The following is a 25,921-nucleotide window of genomic DNA, read 5'->3' on the forward strand; positions in this document are numbered from 1 at the left end:
GCTACCTAACTCAGTGGGCATTACCTGGTAATACATTTTTATGTATATAATAGTTTAGTTTGCAAGAGCAGCGTTTGAACGGCACACCCTCCTTCCGCAGAGATCGCCACCCACGAGGCGTCTCACGCGGACAAACCGACGGATGACGAATCCCGGGTGCGACGAGACGCTCCGGCTCACTCGCACTCACCACGTGAGCGGCGAGAGTGGCAGGGAGATGTCAACTACCTCGCCCGGTCTACAGGAGGTCGTGGGTTCGATCCCGACCCTGACGCCTGTTGTATAATTGGAGTCTGCGTGTCTCTCTCTCATCATCATCACGGTGGCTAGGAGATGTCAACTACCTCGCCCGGTCTACAGGAGGTCGTGGGTTCGATCCCGGCCCAGACCACTGCTGCATATTTGGAGTCTGCGTGTCTCTCTCTCCCCGTAGTCGCGTGGATATTTTTTTATACGGGTCCTCCCATTTCTCCCCCCCCCCATCCACATTTTAGAATCATCACGCGTTTAGAGTATTGGCTGCTCTACATTTCCACGTGACGATAAGCTATACAGCTCAGTGGGCCTTTACCTGGTAAAAAAAGAATAATAAACAAAAAAAGTGTTTCGTTTTTAGAAAACAACAATCCGCGGTTTCCATTTGGTGTCCACGCCGTGCGCTCCGATCGTCCGGGGTCAAGTGCGCGAGGCCACGAGACGTCGAGAACAAAGGCAAAGGCGCTGCTGCCGTGGCGAGACTCACGGCCACTTCAACGCGCGCCCGTGGGGGGTGGCGGTGGGGGAGTGGAATCGCAAACAACAAAAAAACCGCGTAACAATAAACAGGACTGACGTTAAATGCTGGGAGAGGTGAGGCGCGCTGGGGAAACAGCGAGCAGGTTGTCATGTGCCATGCCGACCCAGGGCCTCGATTAACTTGTTGAGCGGTTCCTTTGTAATGCACGGCCATTACGCGGGGCGTAACGACGCGTGGATCCGTAGAATTGCGGTTGCAATTTTCATCTCGCGATTCACACGCGCGTAGGAGTCGTCGTGTTGTTGTTGTTGTTGTTCTTTTGCTTTGTTACTTGCGTGCAGTCCAGCCGCGTGACGCTGGTTGGCTACTCTGCACGTGACTGCCTGTAATCCAGCGCTGTGAAGGCATCAGCGAGGGTTTGGTGGCTCGTCACAGCACGGATGTTGTGAAACTCCCCGCTTCCCGTGGGCGTCGAGGAGGTGCCAATCCCTCGCTAGCCAGGAGAAGGCGGCACAGCAAGAATGCGGATTCCACCAAATGTGTCTGTACGGGATAGAACGTTGCCTCCTCGCACGCGTGGGCTTCCTGTGGGTGCCTCCGGCTTCGTCCCACGTGTAAAGACTCATTGACTGATAACACCTGAATACATAGAGGACTGCAGATCTTGGACAATTGTTGGCGCCAGCTCATCGCGTGGCTGCGCTCCAGCTTGTCTGTGGTTCTCTCTCTCTTCGAGAGTGAACGAACACGGAGCTACATTACAAATTGAACTTATTATGTTGCACTGGATACATTTTACGGGTGGAACGGTGATGCCAGTGGTTTGCGCAGCGAACTCGGAAACCCGAGTCCCATACTTTACACGGCTGACATCAGCTGTGAGTGACATCTGAACTCAGAAGTAGATTGACAAATGTCTGTAAATTATGTCCAGAGAAATCAAGAGAAGTCTTGAAAAAAAATGCAACATCCACAGGCATATTTAACAAGAGTCATGGCTCTCAGATGTTGCCATTTGGTTGTTTTTGCTCTGATTTCTATTTTTTTCTCCTCCCCTCTCGAGTTCTCACCTGATCAAATAAAGTAACCTTGGAACTTTCACAGTAATAAAGAAAAGCGCCCCATCACTTCCGAAACAAGCGAGGACCCACAGCGGCGTTGAGGATCAAAGACTCGGAGACGTCGAGGATGGACGTCAGCCCGCGGCACGCCAACGGGACCACGTGGAGAAATATCCCAACCCCACTTTTTTTTTCGTCAAAATAAAAGTATTTCTATTTTTGTACACATCCCATCAGCCGCACTGCATCCTGGGAGTGCGTTATGTCAGCGGCAAGGGCTCAACGCAAGCAAACTGTGGACCGGTGTTGGCAAGACTCTCCTCGGCAGGGCCAGGCGTGTGTGAAGCCATGCTGCCCAATGTGTATAGGTTAAGGCCGATAACAACTCAATGAGGATTAACACTCAACAATTGGCCAATAGCACTTGAATACAGTCGATAGAGGAGCCGCAGATCTTGGGAAAGAGTTGGTGGCAGCTCGCTGCGGAGCTGCTGCTGCCCTCCCGCTTGTCCGTGGTTCCTCCTCGTGCCTCTGAGCCATCACACTACAACGAGAATTACGATGATATTAAAAGGACCCCTTTCTTTTTAGATATGGGTCCGATTTCACCAAACTCAGCCAGTGCCTTCTATTGCGAGGCCGGAGAGAAGCCAGAGCACCGCTATTGCCCACGCTTGCGTGCGGGCACGCGCACGCACGCACGCGCCAGTGGCCCAACCGCAGATTCCCTCCGCGTGGCGGGTAAAAGTGGCCACCGCGTGGGACTGGAAACTCGCTAATTGTGGCCGCAGCTGCCCCCCATTCACTGGGCCGCGCGGGCACCGCGCCCACCCGGCCCAGGGCTCACAGCGGGGGGGGGGGGGGGTCCCCATCCCTCGGCCCCCAGAGATTGGTGCTCGCCGTGATTATCATCTGCCGGGCGCCGCTCGGCGTTTGGCCGTGATTGCTCCAATACAATTCTTCAGTGGGGCGACCTCAAGAATGTAAATCCATGAGGCGGGCATTACCAGCACAGCGCGAAGGGAAATCTGCGGCAGCGGCACTCTGCCGGAGCCAACAATGTGCTGCTCGTGCACAAGTGAGCGTCGCGACATTCCATTGGTCCTCGTCTGCTGTGTTCAGTCCCCAGAGCCAGTTGTGGAACTTCCACGTTCCTGTGGCAGGGCTGATACTGACCGTAGGGCAACCGTGGAGTTCTACACAAAGTGGTGCTTGTTTGATAGATTCCGGGAGGGATGGTGGTGTTTGTGTTTAGTTTGTTGTTCTTCCCCCGCGACTCCGATTAGCTCGGTTTGCTACGTACGGTGCGAAAGAAGTGAATCATACACGTTTAGAACCGGCGCAGATGTTTCATTAGAGGTGTCCACATTTCGCACGCAGAGAGAGGTGGGGGCATAACTGTGGCCGTAACTACAACCGAGTAGATTCGAAGCTTCGTGTGGAGCGACAGGCCAGGTAGCTTCCACACAGTGTTACACAAGCTGATTCAACACACATACAACTCCCGGACCAGGATTTGAACTGGCAACTTTCCAATTGAGAGCCGCTCGCTCTTCCGCTAAATATGACTCTAAAATGTATAGAGTACACAACATACACCGCTAAACCGGTGACATTAAAAGCATTGCTCGCATAGAAATCTGTGGCAGCACTCTTTCATCACATACACTCGAAACGGTATTATTTGTAGCCCTTTGTCAATAAGTTGTGTTGATTAAGGCTTCCCCATACCATGTCGCTCGCAGATGTGATTTGACCATACTTCACCATGCTGGCCAGCGCAGGCTGGTGAAGGTGGGGCCAAGGACCGGTTCAGATATCACTCGCCACTGATGTATATATGATGGTGCACTTCTTTCGCGCCGTACGTAGCTAACCGTGATAATGAATCGGAGGGGCCGTGGCTGTACATTTACAACAGGCTGCTGGGTTCAAAGTCTCGTGCGTTAACTGTGTCATGACTCCACCGCTAAATTAGCACGTCCCCTGTCATAGGAACGTGGAATGTCCACCACTGGCTTATGCCTGCCAAAGCAAATGAGCACCGCCCCACAGTCCCAACCTCGTTTAAGGATGGAGACACTCTGAAATAATAATACGCCCTTTATTTATCCAGGAAAGAACCGAGTCTCCGGAGATTGTGCATTGGTGATGTTTCACCACGTGTGCTTCTTTTAAAGCGTGTAAAATAATAAGTAAATAAACGTATCAAATAATGTTTAACAAAAAGGGCAGCACAATTTTAAGCAAACATTACATTATTTTTGTCGATTAATTTTCTCACTCAAAGCCCTTTTGTCAATCCGCTGCTGGATGAAGGACTCCCCACGCCGCGTTGGTCATGGGGGCTGTTTGACCATACTTCACCACTCTGGTCAGTGCGGCGTTGGCGAAGAGTTGGGGGGAGTGATTGGTGCCCAGGATTCCACGGGACAACTGACGATAGCCGTCGCTGTGAAGTTAATGCAACTCAAGTTTCCAGGTTGACCGCGCACTGTGCTCACCACTGCACCACCGCTCCACCCCTGCGTCTGTATACATATGTAATTACACAAAAAACAAAGGTCCCCTGTATAGCCTTAACAGACTGTTGGAGCAAATGCTGTTAGCGAGTAGCACCTACGAAGGCCGGCACGGCACGCGAGGGGGTGGATGGCCAGCACCACGCTCGACCGCCTTTGTATCCCCAGTGGCAATGTTTTACACATCGCACCAGCTGCCTATTTGAGGCTGAGTCGACATAAAGGAGACCCAGGACCGGTTCAGATAATCGTCACTGGTGCTGCCGTGAACGGAAATCGAATCCGGGTGGCCGGGTTCATAGCGCAGCGTGGCGCTAACCGCTGCACCACCGCTCCCCATATACAGGGCGCTTAAAAAAAACGTGAACACTTCGGAGAATTTGCAACAACACCACAAGCAATGTGCCTTCTGGCTCTGAAGATCACCTGGAGAAGATTCCAGGCACGTGTTGACAACGACGGCGAACAAGTGTTACAGTGTAGTATCCGTTCTTTTCCCACTGACGATAGTCCCATATAAGCGTATAAAACAAAGTCACAGACACGACGTTAAACAAGCACACGCGCCAGCGATTGCGCACGCTATATAAAAATCCAAGGCGGCCTTGGGTCGACGCGTTTTACTTTGTGTCTGACCACGTGTGCGTCTGCGCGCGTGTGTCCCATCCTTCCAGCGGGCCAGCAGTGAAATGAAGTCCCGGCCGGAAATTCCGAGTAATCTGGTGATGAGTACCGCCACCCGACTCGACGGAGCCACGCAGCACTCCCTCGGGGTGGAGGCTGGAGGGGTTCAGGGCTCGGCGTGGGGAGGGAGTGGGGATCGCGGCAGAAGACTTCCAGCTGTGACAAGAAGCCCGCCAAGTGGCGCGGTAATCGTGGGGTGTGATGGTGCCGAGGTGGGTTGGGTGGCGGCGGCGGCGGCTCAGGGGACCTCAATGGAATGTGCTTGTCCGGTGTGTTTGGGGAACGTTGAGGATTTTCGAATGCCGTGTTTGTTATTGTTCAGAGGGGGGGGGGGGGGTTGTACGATTCGTCAAAGTGACGACGTTGTTTAAAAAAGGGGGGGTGCAAGTGGTGGTGCACCGTTTAGCGTGCGACGCTCTGAACGTGTGGCGAGTGATACCTGAACTGATCCAGAGTCATCCCCCCATCACCCCCCCCCCCTTTCACCACCTTGCGCTGACCAGTATTGTGAAGTATGGTCCAACAACTCCGGCACGGCCTTCATCCAGCAGTGGATTGACAATGGGTGGCTGCAAAATATCATTATCATTAAGAATAGTAAATATCGCAATGTCCCCGTTCTTCAAATGCGCTGTTGGGCGAATGCCCATGCCTGTTGCCAGCCCCTGGACCCGTTGTGGAAGTTCCGCATTTGTTTAACGGCGTGGGCCAGTTCTCTCCATAGAGCAAAACAAAACAAAAGAAACGACCGCTGTTGACTTCCCCGCAGATCGACGCTCATTTTTTTATCCAACCCCGAGAGAAGGTGACCCCGGTGACCCCGGTGACCGGAATCTGAACTCTGCCGAGACGAGTCTGGATAATGAACCGCGGCACCGCTCTCTCTCTCTCTTGCCAGGCTCTGTGCCCAGGGGCAGCTCGGGTGGTTCAAGTTCCCTCTCCGTATCCTCTCCGATCTCGGGATATTGACCCAAACCCCCCCCCCCCCCCCCACAGGAGCAGGTAAGGTATTCACATGGGTTGCTTTCTGACAATTAACAACTCTCTGTGTATATTTGACCTCGGCGGGCGGGGCCGGGTCAAGGCGCGGGGCTTCAGGGGCCTCCGCCAGCCGGAGCGCCTCCAGAGATGAAGTAAAAAGTTCTTTCACTCGTGAATGCTGAATTTTATTTGTTGTTAGCCTTGTAAAAATACATTATATGTTTCTTTAACTTTGTTTTCCTATTCATATTCTTTGGGTCTTTCGGTAAAGCCACGTAGATAGAAAAAATAATGAAAATAAAAATCACGACGTTTCGATCGCAACACAAGCAATCGTCTTCACGTGAAAAAGAGAGGCGGGAAATCGGCTGAGGCAGGCTGCTGATAAAGGTTTAGAGATGGGCGGGGCAGCTCATGCCAATGTAGGAGCGAGTAGGAGAGAGTACATTTGAGTAGCGAGTAGGAAGATATCACTGGGGGGGGGGGGGGGGTGGGGGAGGCTCACAGTACCTGCACTTCAGGGGCCTACACAAACTTCATCCCGCCCTGTCCGTGAGTAGCTGCAGCTCGTGGCTGTGAGCGCGCCGGCTGCGTGGCTGCTGCGACCTGCACGCTCGTGCCTGCTGTCCTCACATTAACCCACGCCGATGACCGAATCGCTTCCCCTCTTATATTGTTTTAGGAGTCGTTTTCAAATTCTTCACATTGCGCGTAACACGGCAGTCGAATGCGGCAAGCGCGGAGCGGTTACACGACTGCGCGCTCCCGCAAACAGAAATGACCGGTAATGACTTTTCAACATCATCATGATCAGCCATGATCGTTCCACTGCTGGATGAAGGACTCCCCATGTTGGTGTCTCGTATTCACATTGCATTGCGGCTCCTGAAATTTAGACGTTTTTTTAATCGAATTCGAAACAAACGTCTCTCCGTGTTGTTCTATTTGCCAACCCGTGATTTAGGGTTCATAACCAGACGCGTGTGCCATCTCGCTCTCCAATGTGGCTTCCTGGCTGGACCGCGTGTTGTCCGGCACGATGTCCGACTTCTCGCTCCACGTACCTTCTTCAGGAACACAATCGAGCAACATACGTGCACCCAGCTGCTGCTGCTGCTGGTGTTGCTGCTGATTCCTGAGATCCCTGATTGGGCGAATGTGAAAATATGACATCAGATGAACACGTATTTACAGGAGTGCAACATTTAGATACTTGAAGACGTCAACGATAACTTTAAAACGAGAACCAAACATGTCGTTGATATATATGAATGATAAAGTGTAGCTTTCACTACCGCTGCCAATTCAGATCCAATGATTTTACGACTCGCATCCATCACTGACTGTTACACAAATACCTGGCAGAATAACGTGCTGCTTAGGCGACCAGGTGGGCCTGTGGTCAGGGCAGAGAGACGCAGTCGGGGAGGCTGCCAGATCAAACCCCGGTCTGGGGGTTGACTCAGCCCGTCATCAATCTGAGGAAGGTCGCACTCATTCCACACAAAGCGCTTGCTACGAATGAATCACAACACCTCGCGGATCTCGTCAAGGAGCATAAACCATCAATCGCGCGAACTCCGGCCCATCCTCGCAGCAGCAGCGGCAGCGGCGGCGGCGGCGGCGGCGGCGGCGGCGGCGGCGGCGGCGGCGGCGGCGGCGGCGGCGGCGGCGGCGGCGGCGGCGGCAGCGGCGGCAGCGGCAGCGGTAGCAGCAGCAGCAGTAGCAGCAGCAGCAGCAGCGCCTTTTGGCTATGGCCATCGAACAAAGACGGCGGTGGTCACCGCTTTCAAATGCGCTTCAGCGGCCGTCTGGAACGCTCTTCCTTCCGATATTAGGAAGCCACTGGAGCTGTGTACTTTTAAATCATCATCCAGATGGAAGACTCACTTCTTCAGAACTGCTGTTTGTGTTTAGTTTGTTGTCCTTCCTCTGCATCTCCAATGAGCACGGCTGGCTACGTACTGCGCGAAAGAAGTTCAACACACATACAAATCTCAGTGCAACTACATGGGAAAGTCAATAGAGTTCATCCTGGCAACGGGAATCACTTTGGCTCCCTGGACTTGCGTCACTTTCTGGCGCAGAGCCAACTCGCTCGCAACATTCTCAATCCCAGGGGCGCCGCAGAGGCGAGACGGGGGTTCGATCCCTCCTCCATACCCTCGTCTGGAGGTCGTGGTTCGAGCCTGACCCTGACGCCTGCTGTATATTTGGAGTTTGCGTGCTCTCTCTCTCTCTCTCTCCGTGGTGGCGTGGATTTTTCTCCGGGTCCGTCGGTTTTTTCGTCCACATTTAGAAACACGCGTTAAGATGATGTGGCTCATATACATTTTCACATGATAAGCCACTTCGTTGAGCTACCATTTGTGAATGCTAGGTTGCTTCTGAAAAAGAGCCATATAGCTCAGTGGGCCTTGCCTGGTAAGATACAATGTTTAGTGAACTGTACGCTGCAATGAGTTGAATCTCAACTTAAAAAAAAATTCCAAACATCAAATGTCCTCAAATCCTGGCACCTCTTCTACGCACGGCTGCTGATGTTGTTGATGTCGATCGGCAACTTTTATATCGAGGTGATTGAACCAGATACGGTTGCCGTGTTGAGGACTGGCGGAGCGTGTCGCTGTGACGAGCATTGCGTCTTCATGTCGTGTTCTTTACACATTTCAGTGCGGGGTTACTTTCATCTATAAGACATCGTGAGTGTGAGGGCCGCCGCAGAGTGTATCGTTTAATATTTGTTCATCATCAAATATCCGCATCTACTGCTGCTGCCATCAGCGAGGGGGGGGGGGCAGCGTCATGCGACGCGTAGGTGCCCAGGAGGCCACAAGGCGGCCCCGAATCAACAGCTGAACAAGTCACACACACGTTAAGTAGAAATATAACATCTAGATTTGAAGTTTTCGTGACTGCAGAGATCCATACTCTTTAGTTCTTTCGGTAAAGTCACACTCATCATCATGATTGCTTGTGTTGCGATCGAAACGTCGTGATTTAATTTATTTTATTTTATACCTACGTGACTTTACCGAAAGAACCAAAGAGTATGAAAAATATAAATAAATACAATATTCAATCTTGAATATTCATTTACAATCTAACTGCGAGTATGCTATGAACCAAACGCGATTAACGCATCTGGCCGCTGAGTCGATAGAGCAGCAGCGAGTTGCGCGATCCACCCCCTTTGACGAAATCCAAGACGCACGATAACTGAATTGCGAGTATTGTACCTTCAAATATTTCATTTTGTATTAATACTCTCACTGGGAGACTGTCTTCCTCTCAACCCCAATACAGGGTGCGACTACAATAACACAGATATAGTTATAGTCGACACATTGTTGTACACTGACGGGTTAAAACGTGCGTCGGCTGTTTCAGCCAAAGGCGAGTCGTGAGAACGGTGGGAGGCGAGGGGGGTCTGTGGGGGGCCACGGTGGGATGTCGCGCAGCCCCCCACCGCTGACAGGGGTCGCTGCGGCCCTGGCTGCCGTGGTTGCGGTGTGCGGAGGGATGCGGTTCAGGGGCTGTGGTTGTTGTTGTTGTGGTTGTTGTTGTTGTGGTTGTTGTTGTTGGTCCGTGAGCTTCGTGGCGAGAGAGAGATCGAAGCGAGGTGATCTTCTGCGGGGTTTTTTGTTTCGTCGTTGGGTCTTCCTTCCCTCGCGAGGAGTAAAACGAGCGACAACAACAACAACAAAACACCGCACGAAAAAAATACGAGCAATTTGAAGGATTAGAACCAAAAAAAACATTCCTCCCCCATTTATCGTGTTAGGCGAATTGCGTGCTACGGATTGTGTTTTTTTTTTAAAGCAGCGCGTGTTTGGCACACGCCGGGCAGATGCATGATTACGCTGGCAGTGGAGAGGGGGGGCAGGAGGTGGGGGAGTGAGAGGGGAGAAAAAGAGGGGGAGGGGGGTGCATTGAGCACGCTCTCCCATCTGTTTGCGCGGCGCACGCTCCTGTAATGCGGCCCAGATGTCTCACTCTGGCCGGGCACTCACCCTGGCCCCTCTGTGTGCGCGCGTGTGCGCTGTGTGCAGTGGAGCAGTCAGCGCGCTGCGCTACCAACCTGGCGACCCGGGTTCGTTTCCCGCAGCACCAGTGACGATTATCTGAACCGATCCTGGGCCTCCCTTAGGTCGACTCAGCCTCATATTATTACCTGGTGCGGTGCGTAAACATCGCCACTAGGGAGACAAAGGCGGCCTGGCGTGCTGCTGGCCACCCACCCCCTCGTGTGCCGTGCTGGCCTTCATAGGTGCTCGCTAACAGCACTTGCCCCAACAGTTTGTTAAGGCTATACGGGGAATCTTTGCCTTTGTGTATAAGTCTGAGTACGCACAGCGATCCAGAGTCTATATGAAATCATAATAACAGTCTGGACCACAGGACAGGTTCCACGGGATTGGAAGGATGAGCGGATGGTCCCCCTCTTTAAGAAGGTGGACCGCACTGATTGTAACAACTACCGGGGCATCTCCCTCTTGTCGGGAAAGGTCCTGGAAAGGATTATTCAACATCGCCTTGCCAGGCACGCTGAGGAGAGAGGGGCTTGCGGAGCCCCAATGTGGTTTCAAACCGGAGCGGTCCTGCACAGATGCTCTATTCTCTGTCTGTTTGCTACAGCAGAGGTGCTTTATTGACCTGGACAAGGCGTATGATACCTGATCTATACTAGATGAACCCCTACTGGTACAGATACAATGGGAGGCTGATCGATGCATGGGTGCAGGCAAAGGGTGGCTCCCGATTGGTTAACCACGTTATGTCTGTATGATGAATATATTTGCATTGATACTCACTCCGTGGTGTTGCTGAACTAGGGGCGTGCCACGAAGAGATGCGTCAGTCACGAGGGTGGCGTCCAGCACACCGCTTCACCACGTGGGTCGGTGCGGGTTTGCTGGCGAGGGAGAGAGGCCGAGGATCTGTTCAGAGATCGCTCGTCGCCGATGTTCGTCGTGGGCAGGAATCCAACTCCCCCCGGGGTTTGCGGCTTCGTGGCGCGGTGTGTCAACCGCTGGCGCTACTTCTCCGCGCCAGGCCTCTGGTGAGACACTGCAAGGCGAGTCATGAGGAATACTCCGGCATCCGTTCGAGCCTTCTCGAAACTCCCTGCCGAACGTGACTGCAGGCCCCCGTTACCTGCAGGCTGCACCCGATTCTCTACCTGGCGGGCAGTACAACTGCATGGGATTGGTCTCGCGCAAATGTCCACGCTGAGTCATAGCAATATCACGATGAGCTGTAACGGGCCTCTCTTTTGTTTCGTTCAAATTGAAAAAAAGTCATACTCCGGCATGACCGGAGGACACTACCGGGGGGGATCGGCTCGGCAAAACGATCGATGGGAAATCATGTGGGAGGTCTGTGCGCAACTAGTGGGACGTCTTCTTCTTGTCGTTCGGCTGCTGCTGATGTGGCTGCTGCAGAGCAACGACTCGGATCTCGCATTGAGGCGGTCAAGCAGCCAGCCAGCCAGCCAGACAGACCACCGCGTCAGGGGCGGCGGAGTGAATCATCATCGCTGCGATGTCGCCTTCGCGTTTGTGGGTCGGGCATCGCGTCGCGTATACGCCGTGTGGTGGGTTCTGGGTGACCACAGTCGTACACGGGAGAGTTTGAATGTTCCATGGGGAGTTACAGGCCGACAACAACCACACCAGCATTAGCAGTACCTTGCGTCCTGTCATCTGAATGTATTAATGTTCAACTCTTTTTTGCACCGTACGTAGCCAGCCGCGGTAATCCGATGTGCGGGGGAACGACAACAAACTAAAACACAACGAGCAGTTCTTAAGAAATGTATTCTTAAGTCAGAGCAATTGACAATTTAGAGCGGCGCGACACTTGGAACGCGTTACTCTGCAACACCTCCGATTAGCACGATCGGCTACGTACGGTGCGAAAGAAGTTCAACATGTATACAGGAAGGCAGTGAGGAGGAGAGGGGTTTCATCCCAGCGTATGTCCGGGTTACATAACGCGCGGTATCCGCGGCTGTGCACTCGGGGCTTGAGCCTCACTCCGGCGCTCTTCACACGCCAAACTTCTCGAGGCCAAAGGCCCCTTCAGCAATCTCGAGGATTCGTCTCCTGCGATCTCTCACGATGAGCGCCAAGTGCATCTTCGCTCAGTATCCGCGCGCGCTCCTAAGCTAAGAAGTCAAAAACAATTTTAAAAAATCTGTAAAATGAAGATAAAGTTGCGTAGTTTTCAAGAAGTATGCAACAGCTCGGGATTAAGAGTCAGCCGAAGAGGCTCACGGGTGAAGCCACGCGGGCTCTTAGGTGTCAGGGAAGGGGCCTCTGGAGAGCACTGCAGTGGCGTAGCTGTCGAGTGTGCAGGGCGGTGCAACTGCACCGTGGGACCACGAGCCACAGGGCCCCGGCGCTGGGCTACGAATAGAGAGGGAAATTGTAGAGAGAGCGAGGAGGGGGGGGTCGCCAATTTGATCCCCCGCACGAGGGCGCCTGCCGGCCACGCCGCAGCACCGCGGCTGCTCGAGCTCGCGGCAGGCGGGAGGAAGTCGCGTTGCCACCTGTGGCCAGATTTGTCCCGTGATTGTCACATGTCACATCACATTCCACCTTATTCCGCCTTACCTACCTACCCCTGCAACATCAGCTCCAGCCCCTGTTCCTCCATCCATTCCATCGCATTCCTCACTGGACGCCGTCGGATTGCATCTTAATACTCCGAAATATAATAGAAGTCTTCCTGGGACATGAAAAGATCTGATTGTTGTCAGTTGCATAATAATAATAATTGTAATAATAACACACCGCTCAAGACAATGCATGTCCATGCAGTTCGCCTTCTTCTGGCATTGCGAGATATTCTGCTTGCCACGATGTGTGTCCACCAGGTGGTCCAGCGGCAGAGCCGGCGGCTCGCAATTTGAGCGAGCAGCGAGCTCAAATCCTGGTTCTAAGATTACTCAGACCGTCATCCACTCCGGGCTCCATAAAGTAGCTCCCACGTCGTGGGAAAGTCAACAGCGGTCGTTCTAAGGACAGACTCTACCCTGCCATAGGAATGGGGAATTTGCAGCACTGACTCAGCGCTGTAAACGGGAGATGAACACCGCAATTGAGTCGGAAAATAACGAAACAGACGACAATCCGCATCCTTCCCATATCCGTCCCTCCACATGAAAGGTATAATACAAGTAAACTAAAAACTAAACTATTTTTATTTTTACGAGGTAAGGCCCACTGAAGTGGCAATTTATAGCAGCCCAATACATTTGTGTTGATTCTAAATGTGCAGGAGGGAAAACCCGGAGGACCCGGAGAAAAATCCACGGGACTACGAGAGAGAGAGACACGCAAACTCCAAATATAGAGCAGCAGGCGTCAGGGTCGGGATCGAACCCACGACCACCGGTATAACAAGGTGAGGTAGTTACCATCCCATCAATCCCACGGCCTTCTGGGAGTAGATAATTTGAGCCGCGTTGTAAAAAGATACTTTGATTATGTTTTTGTTTACGCAGAGGGACATATATGGGAAGAAGGGAGGCCGTATTGTGCGCGTATTGATCCTGTTATCTTTGTTTAATTTAGACTGCTCGTATTCCCCACGAGGACGCTCATGAGTACTTTGTGCTGTCAATGTGAGCAGCAAATCACTGAGCCTGCACGAGGGTGCGACCCCGTTTGATTCACTCTGGAGGTGGCAACTCTCCCGGCTGGAAACCCAAAATGAAATGGGTGGTGGGGGGCCGGTGGGGGGCCGGTGGGGGGGGGGGGGAGTTGTTGGGGGGGAGCTGGTGGGGGGGGGTGGGGGGGCCGGTGGGGGGGGGGGAGCTGGTGGGGGGGGTGAGGGATCCGGTGGGGGGGGGGGTAGCGATCCCCCAGCGTGGAGGGGGGGGGGGCACTGCCCCTCCTACTCCACGAGTCATCGATTGGTTGCTCGCTCCCGGCCACCGCAGTCCGACACAGAGCAGCCGGCCCCAGCTGCCCCGGCCTCACGCGGCCTCGTGCGTCGGTCAAGGAGATCACCGATTAGAGGCCGTCAGCAAATCGTCGCCCGTGCCCCGCCGCGCTCCCTCCCTCCCTCCACACGTGGTATGTTGCTGTTTAACGTCAACAGTGGTGGTGGTAGCGGTGGTGGTGGCGGTGCGTGCCCTTCGTGTTTCGGTTGTGGAGTGCTGCGCTACGAACCCGGCCGCCCGAGTTCGATTCCCGCTTCACGGTCAACGCCAGTGACGATTATCTGCACCGGTTACTGAGCCTCGCCTAGGTCGACTCAGCCTGAAATTGGTACCTGGTGCGGTGTGTAAACGTCGCCACTGGGGAGACAAAGGCGGCCGGGCGTGGTACTCGCCACCCACTCGCGTGTCAGTGTCGGCCTTCATAGGTGCTCGCTAACAGCACTTGCCCCAACAGTCTGTCAAGGCTATGCGGGGGATCTTTGTCTTTGTTTTTTTTGTCATTCGTGTATCGTTGGTTATTTTCGACCTCGGGTTCATCCGTACGGTACTGTGTTGCAGTTCTTTCGGCCGTACGCTCATCAATCGAGCCCGTTAATTGTAGAACAGTTTTATGATTTCAACTTGTAATGCGCGGACGCACCGCAGCGTTCGCTCGCTCTCGTAGAGAAAGAGAGAGAGAGACGGGGAGAGACTGCATCCGAAGAACGAGGAACCGCGGACAAGCGGGGAGGTTGAGGCCACGCGATGAGCCGTCGCCAACAATTGCCCAAGCTCTGCGCTCCTCTGCGTCGTAAGGTGCTCGGAGCCGTTTAACGACGAGTGTTTCAACGTGGTTAGGAAACCGGAGCGCCGGGAGAAAACGCGCGAGGGGGGAACCCTCGATCCCAGTGGGTCTCAGAGTGGCGGTCCCCCGGTGCCACCCAGCGGGCCGCGACGCTCCTCCAGAAGGAGCCGCGGTGGCTGCGATGCAAATGCGCAGGTTGCTCCGGGCAATAATGACGACGTTCATGATGTGTTTTTTGTTGCAGACGTGAATTAATACTTTAATCATGATATTTCATTTAAAATGTATGTAGGTAAATTAGCGTGAATAAACTACCCCAGCCCTAAGATCTAGCTGCCCCCCCCCCTTAAAAAAACCTTACAGATGTGTTTCAAAAATGCATGTTTTTTATGTTCTCGTAATATGAATCATTTAGTATGAGTGGTATTGAGAGAGAGGAGTGAATGCGTTTTGTCACCAGGGGTGAGGGGCTTGGTGGTCCGCAGAAATGTTTGCATCGGCTGAGCGGAGCGTGGGGCCAAAAGAAACACCGCTCAATCCCATACAGATGGAACCGGTGGGAGTTCCTGTATTTGCTGTACCGCCTTATCCTGGCAAGCCAGGACATGGCAACACTTCGACTCCCACGTGAAGGCAGATTGGCAACGTTTGTGCGGTCCACCAACCCTCGCCTCCACAACGCAGCATTACAGCCGTGCACAGCCACCACCAACTACCTCCAGCACCCACATTAGCCAAACATCCCAGGACAGGAACCTCCTGAAAGAGAGTCTCGAGACTCAGTAATGCTTTCCTGGGGGTCATGAGCACCACATTTTAGGAAGTTCACGGTCATAAGGGCTGCCTGGTAACCCGCATAAGCGACGTGGAATTACTTCCACAAGCTAATAACTGCAACATCTTGACTTTTAGAGTCTAGAAACCATTACAATTGTGAATGTTGAATTTGTGTGTAATGTTGAAGGGCCAGGCTGTTGCGCGCTTCGCTTGTACCGTGTTATTTGTGGCCAGGTCGCTGCTGAACAATAAGTTAATACCTCAGTGGGACTTTTTTTCTGGTAGGATTTGGGATGGTTGAGTTTTACTTGTATGCTTTTGGGTGATTTGTTAACCTTTCTTATACTTTGCACTACCCTCGTATTGTTGTTGTTGTTGTTGTAACGTTCTTACCCGTCCCTACTGCACATCTGTGAGAACGAGCTTTATAGCTCATCGTATTCCTCTTGCAGTATAAATACTGATTCTGATTACCTTGGGCAGGAGCTTGCGATTCCAACCCCCGAGCGAATCTCGGCTGTTTGCCGGCTCAGCGTTCCAGACGGGAGTGTATTATCGTCAGGCCTTGGACTTGGATGTTGCAGGTCCTCTGAGCCACGCCGCTACCTCCAATGTGGTCTCCCGCAAGCCGCGTGAGCCACGGGCTGCACGGCCTCAGCTGCCCTTCTAGGCAGCGGTGTCTTTACTATATCTTTTTAACTAAACAGATTTCATTTTTTATTTTACCAGGTAAGGCCCACTGAGCTCTACAGCTCTGTTTCAGAAGCGACCTGGCCACAAACGGTAGCCCAACCAAGTGGCTGATCGCGTGGAAATGTACAGCATCTAAAGACTCTAAACGCGTGGTGATGTTGATTCTAAATGTGGAGAGAAAAACCGGAGGACCCGGAGAAAAATCCACGCGACCACGGGGAGAACACGCAAACTCCAAATATACAGCAGGCGTCAGGGTCAGGATCGAACCCACGACCTCCTGTATACCAGGCGAGAGAGTTAACATTTCGCCACCTCGGCGCCCCTGTATCTTTCGCCCATTCCAGTTTTCTCGCGGATTCCGACTGCAGCCCGAAATCTCGAGGGGCCAATTTGGCGTCACGCGCCGCCGTCCTAAATTACCCGCGTCAGAATTCAGGCCCCAGTACAAATACGTCACCAAACGTTGCACAATCAAACAAAATAACAAGCAAAAAAACATAGTCGGTGGGAACATTTGATTTTACATTTAACGTTGAGCATTTATCTTTTGTCAAATATGCCCGGGAAGGTCTTACTTGGAAGTGTTCCAGGAGAGAGAGAGAGAGCTGCTCAAGTCACGTGATACCTTGAGCAACTCCATCAGCCGGACGGTGGTGGCGGTGGCTACGCACGTGGCCTGGAACCCAGCACTGTGGAGGCAGAAGCGAGGATTGGTGGACCTCACACAGATGTTGTGAAACTCCCTTCCCGTGCGCGTTGTGGAGGAGCCATAACCCTGGGTCGCCAGGAAAAGGCAGTACAGCAAGTATGTGGACTCTGTACGGGATAGAGGGGTTCCCCCTCGCATGCGTGGGGTTTTCCCCGGATGCTCCAGTTTCCTCCCGCATGTAAACTCATCAATTGGCTGATAACACCTCCATATACGTAGAGGAAACGCAGAGCTTGGGAAATTTGACGGCGCCGGTTCATCGAGTGGCTGCATTCCTGCTCGTCTACGACTCCTCGCACCTCTGAATTGTCCTCTTCCTCAACAAGGGTGAGCAAATACTGCGTGGCACATTACAAGTTGAAATTATCATTATTATCAGTTTATATTGTTCCTAAGATCATAAATCATTGGAAATGCTAGTGTCAACTCGAGTTACGGGAGACAAGAGACCCACTCAGGAAACGGCTGAGTCAATTTCGAACGAGCCATCGCACAGAAACGGGGCGTGAAATGTTTCGTCCGATACCGCAGCGCACGTGACCCTAAGGCGGCGTGGCTCCCCTCCCAAGGCCCCCCCCCCGCGCGCAAACAGAAGCGACGCGCGCCTCCGCAGCGCTCGAAGCCGCGAGGGAGCGGGGGCCTCGGTGGGCCTCCCCGCGTGTGATGTGGTCGACGGCCGAATTCTCATTCGCGGATCGTGACATCAGCAGGCGAGCGAGCGCCATGTGTCCGCAAGGTGCCGCTTGTGGTCGCGTGCGTGGCTGGGGAGGATGATTCATGCGTCCTTCCTTCACCCCCAGTGAGAGAGAGAGATGTTTTCTGCGAGGACAAACGGCAAACAGAAGGAAGCCATACGTGGATTTAAGACCTAATTCTTTTCACGTTTTTACTTTTTTCACTTTCCCCAAAAGACAAACTCACACCATCAGCGGCCGTGCGTGCGCCTGCGTACGAAGTGCAACGTGCCTGCACCTTGAGATGTCTCCGCAACCACAGCGCAAAACTTACAATGTAATCTTTAATCGTCGTCACGGATAATGTCCGTAACAAAAATAAATACAATATCGCCTCCTTCCCATATGTCCATGTCGAACCAATGCTGCTGATAAGAAGGCCGTGCAGCCAATGGTTTGTATACAAAACTTTTCCTATAAATAAAAAACTGTGACGAAATAAAAGCATCCTTTCACACAACCACAGCACGGCGAGGAGGCGTTATGTATTATTTCGTTACAAAGCGTAAACAGTTTGGCGTTGAACAGCGGCTGGTCGCGTGCCATTTTTGGCCTTCTGGGATCGTCACTCAGGCCCTGTGAGAAATATCGGCTGATGATTGCTGAAGCGTTTCGCGAGAAAGATGTTTGTGGCAAGACAACCTGACGGTAGAGAAGACGCGTTGGTAATATAATCGCACGGCAATTTACGCATCCAGAAGGCAAAGTGACGCACATTTAGGAAGCTCGGGGTTCAGCTGTAAGTCAAAAAAAAATCCGACCACGGCAGACCTCGGCAACCTGCGGCTTGGAAGCCGCGCGCGGTGTCTCTTTGGCTGCCCCCTTGCGGGCAGCCGTTAAAACTAAAAACAAACAAACTTCGGTCTTAAACACAATTGAACGTGAAGACGATTGACTGAATATGACAGTGAATGGGCTCACCGCGGAATGTCTTGGTGACATCAGAGAATGTGCGACAGCCAAACTGTAGAATTAACTCGGGGGGGGGGGGGGGGGGGGGGACTAAATAGACGCAGTTTATTCCATCACCTATTTTGTTGAATCAAGTGAGAATGTGCGTTGTCCTCTTGCTGTGTCACCGCTGCTGTGTTTGTGTACAAGTAGCTCTGCGTGTGATGCGGCTCTCCAACGATTTTGGTCAAAGACAAAAACATTGATCTTCTTCTTTGACAGGGTGCTGCCCACCCCGTGAAACAGGGCACCGGACAGAGACATCCCAGGACCGCCCAAACAAAGCGCCGCCTTGAGCCTGCGGCGTCATACGAGGCCCTCGTCTGTTCCTGCGTGCGACGGCGGCAAGACGCCCCAGGAGCTCGACGCCGAAGTGGAGGAGGTCTGCTGGCCGGGACGAGAGGGGCTTCTCGAGAGAGAGAGGGGGGTAGAGAATTCGTGTCGTTTGCCTCTTCCTACTCCTCGTCCGTTGAAGGAGGGCAGCCCGCAATGGTCCACGGCACGGGCCACGTGGGTGGGAGACGGCACAGCCTTCTCGCGGTGGCCTCCACCTGGCACGCGTTTTTACCGTGACCCTAAACACGACGAGTTTTGTCGTGCAGGCGAGACGGACGTCGTTAATTTAAACCCAGACATGATCCCGGGGGATACAATGAGCCCGCGATGCGGGTTATTGAGTCCCGATGTGGGATGGCCACGCCTGCAACACTTGTGAGCTGGTGGTCTGGACAAGGCTGGCAGCGTTGAAAAACGTGCAGTGTGGTGGTCACGTGACATGCGTGCAAGGCGTGATGGGAGTCGGGCAATGTCCGACGTTTTGCGAGCAGCGGGCACGGCTTAGCGTGCCGTTGCTTCCACGCCATCGTCTGCGTCTTCTTTGGTGCGGCGTTTGAGAAAGTCCGCAGCGTCCAGGGTGGGAGCCGAGTCTGCTCGTTCCACCAGAGTCCACGCGTTGAGTTGGCAAGTCGTCGCACTCATTAGGGGCCGTCCATAAATGACGTCACGCACCTAGGGGAGGGGGTGGGGGGTCAGACATTTGTGACGATGTGTGACGGGGGGGGGGGGTTTGAGAAATGTGACGTCACATCAAAATACGCAACTTTAAATAAATATAGACTACACGTTCTACTTAATTAAATATACGTTTTGATCAATGTTTTCTCCTACAACATCAGAGTACAGCGGCACATTGAAATACGCATTACAATGACAATCATTTAATGCGATTTGAAGCATGTTTTATTTTTTGACGTCACATTTGAGGGGGGGTCTGACTTTTTGTGACGCCGTGTGACGAGGGGGGGGGGTCAAAATCGTGCAAAATCGCGTGACGTCATTTATGGACGTCCCCTTACACCCAAAGTGCTTGCCGCAACTGAACCACAATACCTTGTTGATCTCGTCAAGGAACATCAACCATCACGCAAACTACGGGACCCCACCTCGCCCCATGGTGGGAAACTCCCAAACTGTTTGGCTGCGAATGGTCAGGAGATGGCAGTACAGCAACAGGGCAAAGAGTTTCAGTCCCTCCCAAGGGCGAGCCCTCTCTCTCTCTCTCCCTGTGCCTCGGATTGCCCAGCATGACATATTCTCCTACTTAAGGGAACATGTTCACGTATTATTATTTTTGTTGCAAATATTTCACCTCCGGATTATCCATTTACAACGGGTCGGCAAACACAACAACAGGAAGAGTAATTTTGTTTTCAAAACCTCAGTATTTCAAGATGCCCCAATGCGTGTGGCGAGTACGAGACGGTGGGGCCCTTCACGAACAACGTTCACGAAGCAGTCTGTGAAGAGCCGCACGCGGCGCCGGAGCTGCAGGCTGACAACCCCCCCCCCCTGGTGTCCCCCCCCCCCTGGTGTCCCCCCCCCCCTGGTGTGTCCCTCCCCCTGGTGTCCCCCCCCCCCTGGTGCCCCCCCCCCCCTGGTGTCCCCCCCCCCTGGTGTCCCCCCCCCCCCTGGTGTCCCCCCCCTCCTGGTGTCCCCCCCCCCCTGGTGTGTCCCCCCCCTGGTGTCCCCCCCCCCTGGTGTCCCCCCCCTGGTGTCCCCCCCCCTGGTGTCCCCCCCCCCCTGGTGTCCCCCCCCCCCTGGTGTGTCCCCCCCTGGTGTCCCCCCCCCCTGGTGTCCCCCCCCTGGTGTCCCCCCCCCCTGGTGTCCCCCCCCCCCTGGTGTCCCCCCCCCCCTGGTGTCCCCCCCCACCTGGTGTCCCCCCACCCTGGTGTCCTCCCCCCCTGGTGTCCCCCCCCCTGGTGTCCGTCCCCCCCCCCTGGTGTCCCCCCCCTGGTGTCCCCCCCCCCTGGTGTCCCCCCCCCTGGTGTCCCCCCCCCCTGGTGTCCCCCCCCCCCTGGTGTCCCCCCCCCCTGGTGTCCCCCTGTCCCCCCCCCCTGGTGTCCCCCCCCCCCCCTGGTGTCCCCCCCCCTGGTGTCTCCCCCCCCCCTGGTGTCCCCCCCCCCCTGGTGTCCTTCCCCCCTGGTGTCCCCCCCCCCCTGGTGCCCCCCCCCCCTGGTGTCCCCCCCCCCCCTGGTGTCCCCCCCCCCCTGGTGTCCCCCCCCCCTGGTGTCTCCCCCCTGGTGTGTCCCTCCCCCTGGTGTCCCCCCCCCCCCTGGTGCCCCCCCCCCTGGTGTCCCCCCCCCCCTGGTGTCCCCCCCCCCCCTGGTGTCCCCCCCCTCCTGGTGTCCCCCCCCCCTGGTGTCACCCCCCCCCTGGTGTCTCCCCCCCTGGTGTCCCCCCCCCCCTGGTGTCCCCCCCCCCTGGTGTCCCCCCCCCCCTGGTGTGTCCCCCCCCCTGGTGTCCCCCCCCTGGTGTCCCCCCCCCCCCTGGTGTCTCCCCCCCTGGTGTCCCCCCCCCTGGTGTCCCCTCCCCCCTGGTTGCCCCCCCCCTGGTGTCTCCCCCCCTGGTGTCCTCCCCCCCCTGGTGTCCCCCCCCCCTGGTGCCCCCCCCCCTGGTGTCCCCCCCCCCCTGGTGTCCCCCCCCCTGGTGTCCCCCCCCTGGTGTCCCCCCCCCTGGTGTCCCCCCCCCCCTGGTTGCCCCCCCCCTGGTGTCTCCCCCCCTGGTGTCCCCCCCCCCTGGTGTCCCCCCCCCCTGGTGTCCCCCCCCCCTGGTGTCCCCCCCCCCCTGGTGTCCCCCCCCCCCTGGTGTCCCCCCCCCTGGTGTCCCCCCCCTGGTGTCCCCCCCCCTGGTGTCCCCCCCCCCCTGGTTGCCCCCCCCCTGGTGTCTCCCCCCCTGGTGTCCCCTCCCCTGGTGTCCCCCCCCCCCTGGTGTCCCCCCCCCCTGGTGTCCCCCCCCCCCTGGTGTCCCCCCCCCCCCTGGTGTCCCCCCCCCTGGTGTCCCCCCCCCTGGTGCAGAGGCAACGACGACGCTGCAGGCGTGTCCCGGAGGTGCCAATTGTCACGCGCGCGCTGTAAACACGCAGTGACATGCAGAGTATATAAACAATAACATTTAAAAAATCGATATAACTCGTACAAATATCCCAATAAGAGACCTCCCTGAAGGAAGCCGGTGGCGGTGGCTACGCACGCGGCTGCAGTGACCCAGGGCGTGTGGAGTGAGGGTCGGTGGGCAGTGCCGGACTAAGCTAGTGCGGGGCCTGTCGCATGTGTTCTAAAGGGGTCCTAAATACAAAAAACACACAAATATTAAAACACGTAAATGTTTAACTTGCATAGTAAAGTAATAGTATTTTTTCATTTGCTTTACTGCCAGATAATACGAAAAATCGCTAACCTTAAACACCCAGTTGTTCATAAAAGTTGAAGGCAGTATAGTACTATAGTAAGAGAGCAAGTACAGAATCACTGAACCGGAATTGATAGCTTGAAAGCGTTTAGCGCGGGGCCCTTGAAAGTGCGGGGCCCGTAACACGTGTAGCTACTTGTGCTACTACACTACTACACGTGTAGCTACTTGTGCTACTCGGATCATCCGGCACCGTCGGCTGGTGTCGAGGATGTGCGTCGTACTCTGGCTTGGGGAGGTAATAAACAGCAACAATTGCCAAAGAATATGAATTCCTGCAGTCACGAAAGTTTCAAGTCAAAATGTAACAATTGCCCACTCCACCTGTTCACATCTCGATCCGTCTCACCGTCAGTTTCCAGCGCTGAGCGACGTCAACAGCGACGGAGCCGAACCGGGGGAGCAGCGGCCGATCTCAACGGTGGGGGGCTGCGCGAGATCCAACCCTGCCCCCCCTCCCCTCCCCTTTCTCCCGACTCACCTTCACTGAAACAGCTCGGCATGTGTTAACCCAATATGTAGGCTATAACTGTGTATTTATATCATCTTAGTTGCCCCGTCTATTGGGGTTTGAGAGGAAGACAGTAGCACAGTGACATTATTAATTAAATAAATACTTTAAAGGTACAATATTCACAATTAAGTTATCATGCGTCTTGCTTTCATGCGCATGTCAGCTAAACATCCTGGTGTTCAGTAACAAACACCAGCAGTAGCGCTACGATATTTGACGCTGTGAGTATTTTTCGGAATTTATTTTCATTTGTAACCACGTTAGTTTGCCATCCATGGTTAATTGTTGGAATTTTTGTCAAAATATCTTTCTTAACATATTTTTACTCCTTTATCTGTGGATTCGGGCCCCCCTTGTGGCCGACTGGGCCCCCTGTGCGTCGCATGACGCTGCCACGTACCCACAACCCCCCATTGTTGCTCCCCTCGGGCCTAATCGGTAAAGAACCCCAGCCAGCGTCGGCCTCGTGTGGACTTTGACTGGCAGGCAGGAGCCTAGTCTGGCGGAAAGATTGAAAACTTTCATTATTGTTTAGTAATTCACACTAAACACAAACACGCCTAGGCAAGTGTGAGTTTTTTTGAGATGGCACAATCTGCAGGAGGATGACAGTCACCCGGCATTGTGACATTTGTGGGGAGCGGTGGCGCAGTGGTTTAGCTCGCTGCGCTACAAACCCGGCGACCCGATGTCGATTCCCGCTCACGGCCACCAACAGCATGACAATTATCTGAACCTGTCGTGGGCTTCGCCTAGGTCAACTCAGACTCAAATGAGTCCCTGCTGCGGTGTGTAAACATCGCCACTGGGTCGAGACGGGCGGCCGGCGTGGTGCTGGCCACCCACCCCGCTCCTGGGCTCTGCCGGCCTTCATAGGTGCTCATAGCGGCACTTGGCACGAAAGTCTGTTCCTGCTACACGGGGAATCGTTGTCTTTGTTTACATTTGCTCACTGGATTTGCCAATGACTCTACCAGCGGTATCCAGGTCGGCCTTTGTGGAAGAGGCTCGTGAAGGACGCTCCTGGGCAGTTGGAGGCAGCCGCCCTCCAACAACAGCGGAGAACGGAGGAGCGACGCTCACAGCATTGAGCGGAGCACCGGGGCCAGATACAACTCAACAATTTGGCACAGTCGCGAGCACAGGCGATGCATCTGGCAGGCATCTCAGTCAGTCAGCCAATGCCACCTGGGTCTCTCCCGGGACCTGGCGCAGTTGCTCCTGCTCTGATTTCTATCTGCTTAATCCCAGTACTTTAATTAATTAGTTTTTGCTTTGGTGATGTGTGTGACCCAGGTCGCATCTTTGCAAATGAGACTCGAAATCCTGGTCTCGGGAGTGTCTCACCTGGTCACACAACATCCACTTGAAACTTCATCATCATCGCGATGCATGGGCAGATAGCCCGTTGGTGTCCACTGCACCTTTCGTCATGTGTTTCCACGTTAAGTGGTGCCCCATCTTTCTGGCACCAATCTCTCATGTCGCCGTCAAGCCATTCCATTGTAGGTCTTCCCTCTCTTTCCGGTTGGAATTTACATTGCAGGAATAGTTATGGTAATAAAAAACGCCGATTTATAATATGCCCATTAACTGGTCATCAGAAAACATTTTTTTAAATGTTATTTTCATCAGGCCCTATGGAGCAAACTCGTCCACTTTTTCTCTCTGCCTCTCTATTTACGTGCTGTGAATAGTCGCCTACTTTCCTCGTAAGGCCACACAGCGCTGCTGAGGAACGCGCTGAGTTTTGTCGGTGATTCTGCTGCCAAAACGCAGCAGAATCACCGAATTAAACGTGTGTTTAATTTCACGGGAATTATAAGGTCCGTCCATTGACGCTGGCTCGGGGTTTTAATGCGAGCGGAGGCATTGTTTCTTTAGGCCACCCAAAAAAACTCTTTCCAACTAGACTTTTGCCCGTCCAAAGACGGGTGTATTGGCGTTGTTGTTGTTGTTGTGTGTGTGTTTGTTGTGTAGTTTCTGGCGTCGTCCACAGCACAGGGGCACGAAGCGTTCCCCTTCACAGCCACGGCCGGGTCCCAAATGCGTCGCTGCGCTCTCGCCCCTCGTGGCGGCGAGACGACGGCACGCGGCGGGAGGGGGGGGGGGCACGTGGCGGTGACTCTCAACTGGGGGGGGCACGTGTAACCCTGGGGGGTAGGGGGGGGCACGTGGCAATGTCCTAGGGGGTCACGTGAGGTGATTTATAAACGCGATAAACTATATAGTGCACGAGAGTCATTGGTGAATGATCACGTTGTATGAAGTCTGTCAATATAAAATAACTACGATAACATTTTAATCCATACGGTAGCCTAAAACGATATAAATTAACTTTCTAAACTCGTCGATCGTGAACAATGCGGGTTTCCAAGGGTAACCAGCGAGCGAGAACACCTTACCTCACGCTTGCAGTGACTTAGCTAGATTGTAAATGTTGTGGCTTGGCTCTCCAAAACACTGGTGTGCTGTACTAGTATACTACACTATACACTACACTATACATTACACTATACACTATATACTACACTATACACTAGTGCTGTACTCGTCATGAATTGGCACGTTTTGTTTACGTGACAACCCTTACTAGTTGGCTGTGTCGGGTGGTGGCGGGTTTAACGACACATTTGTATATTTACGCGATCTAATCCCAAAAAACCTCTATTATGGATGATATTGGTCGCGAAGCCTCCTCCTGCTACTGCTGCTGCGTGTTAAACTGACTTAGCTAGTGAGGATACCTCACAAATGGACAACTTGTTAAAATACTGAGGTCCTTTAATTCGCACATTTTATTTCTCAGAACCGTGTTGGGTCAGGCAGGGGGGGGGGTACTCGCTGGAAACAAAATGAAACAAGGGAGCAACAGTAGCAGCCAACACAGATGGAGAACTACTGCGCTCTGTCGGACACACGCGGTGATGAAACAATAAGGATAAGTTGTACCCTTTCCGGCAATAACACAGGAGGTGTTAATATAGTTGTGAAGCTTTCGTGACTGCAAGGATTCATACTCTTTGGTTTTTTCCGTAAAGTCACGTGGGTAATAAAATAAGCAATAGTTCTCT

The sequence above is a fragment of the Lampetra planeri genome, chromosome 41 (assembly GCF_965212315.1).
Source record: "Lampetra planeri chromosome 41, kcLamPlan1.2.h2, whole genome shotgun sequence".
Classification (NCBI taxonomy): Eukaryota; Metazoa; Chordata; class Hyperoartia; order Petromyzontiformes; family Petromyzontidae; genus Lampetra; species Lampetra planeri.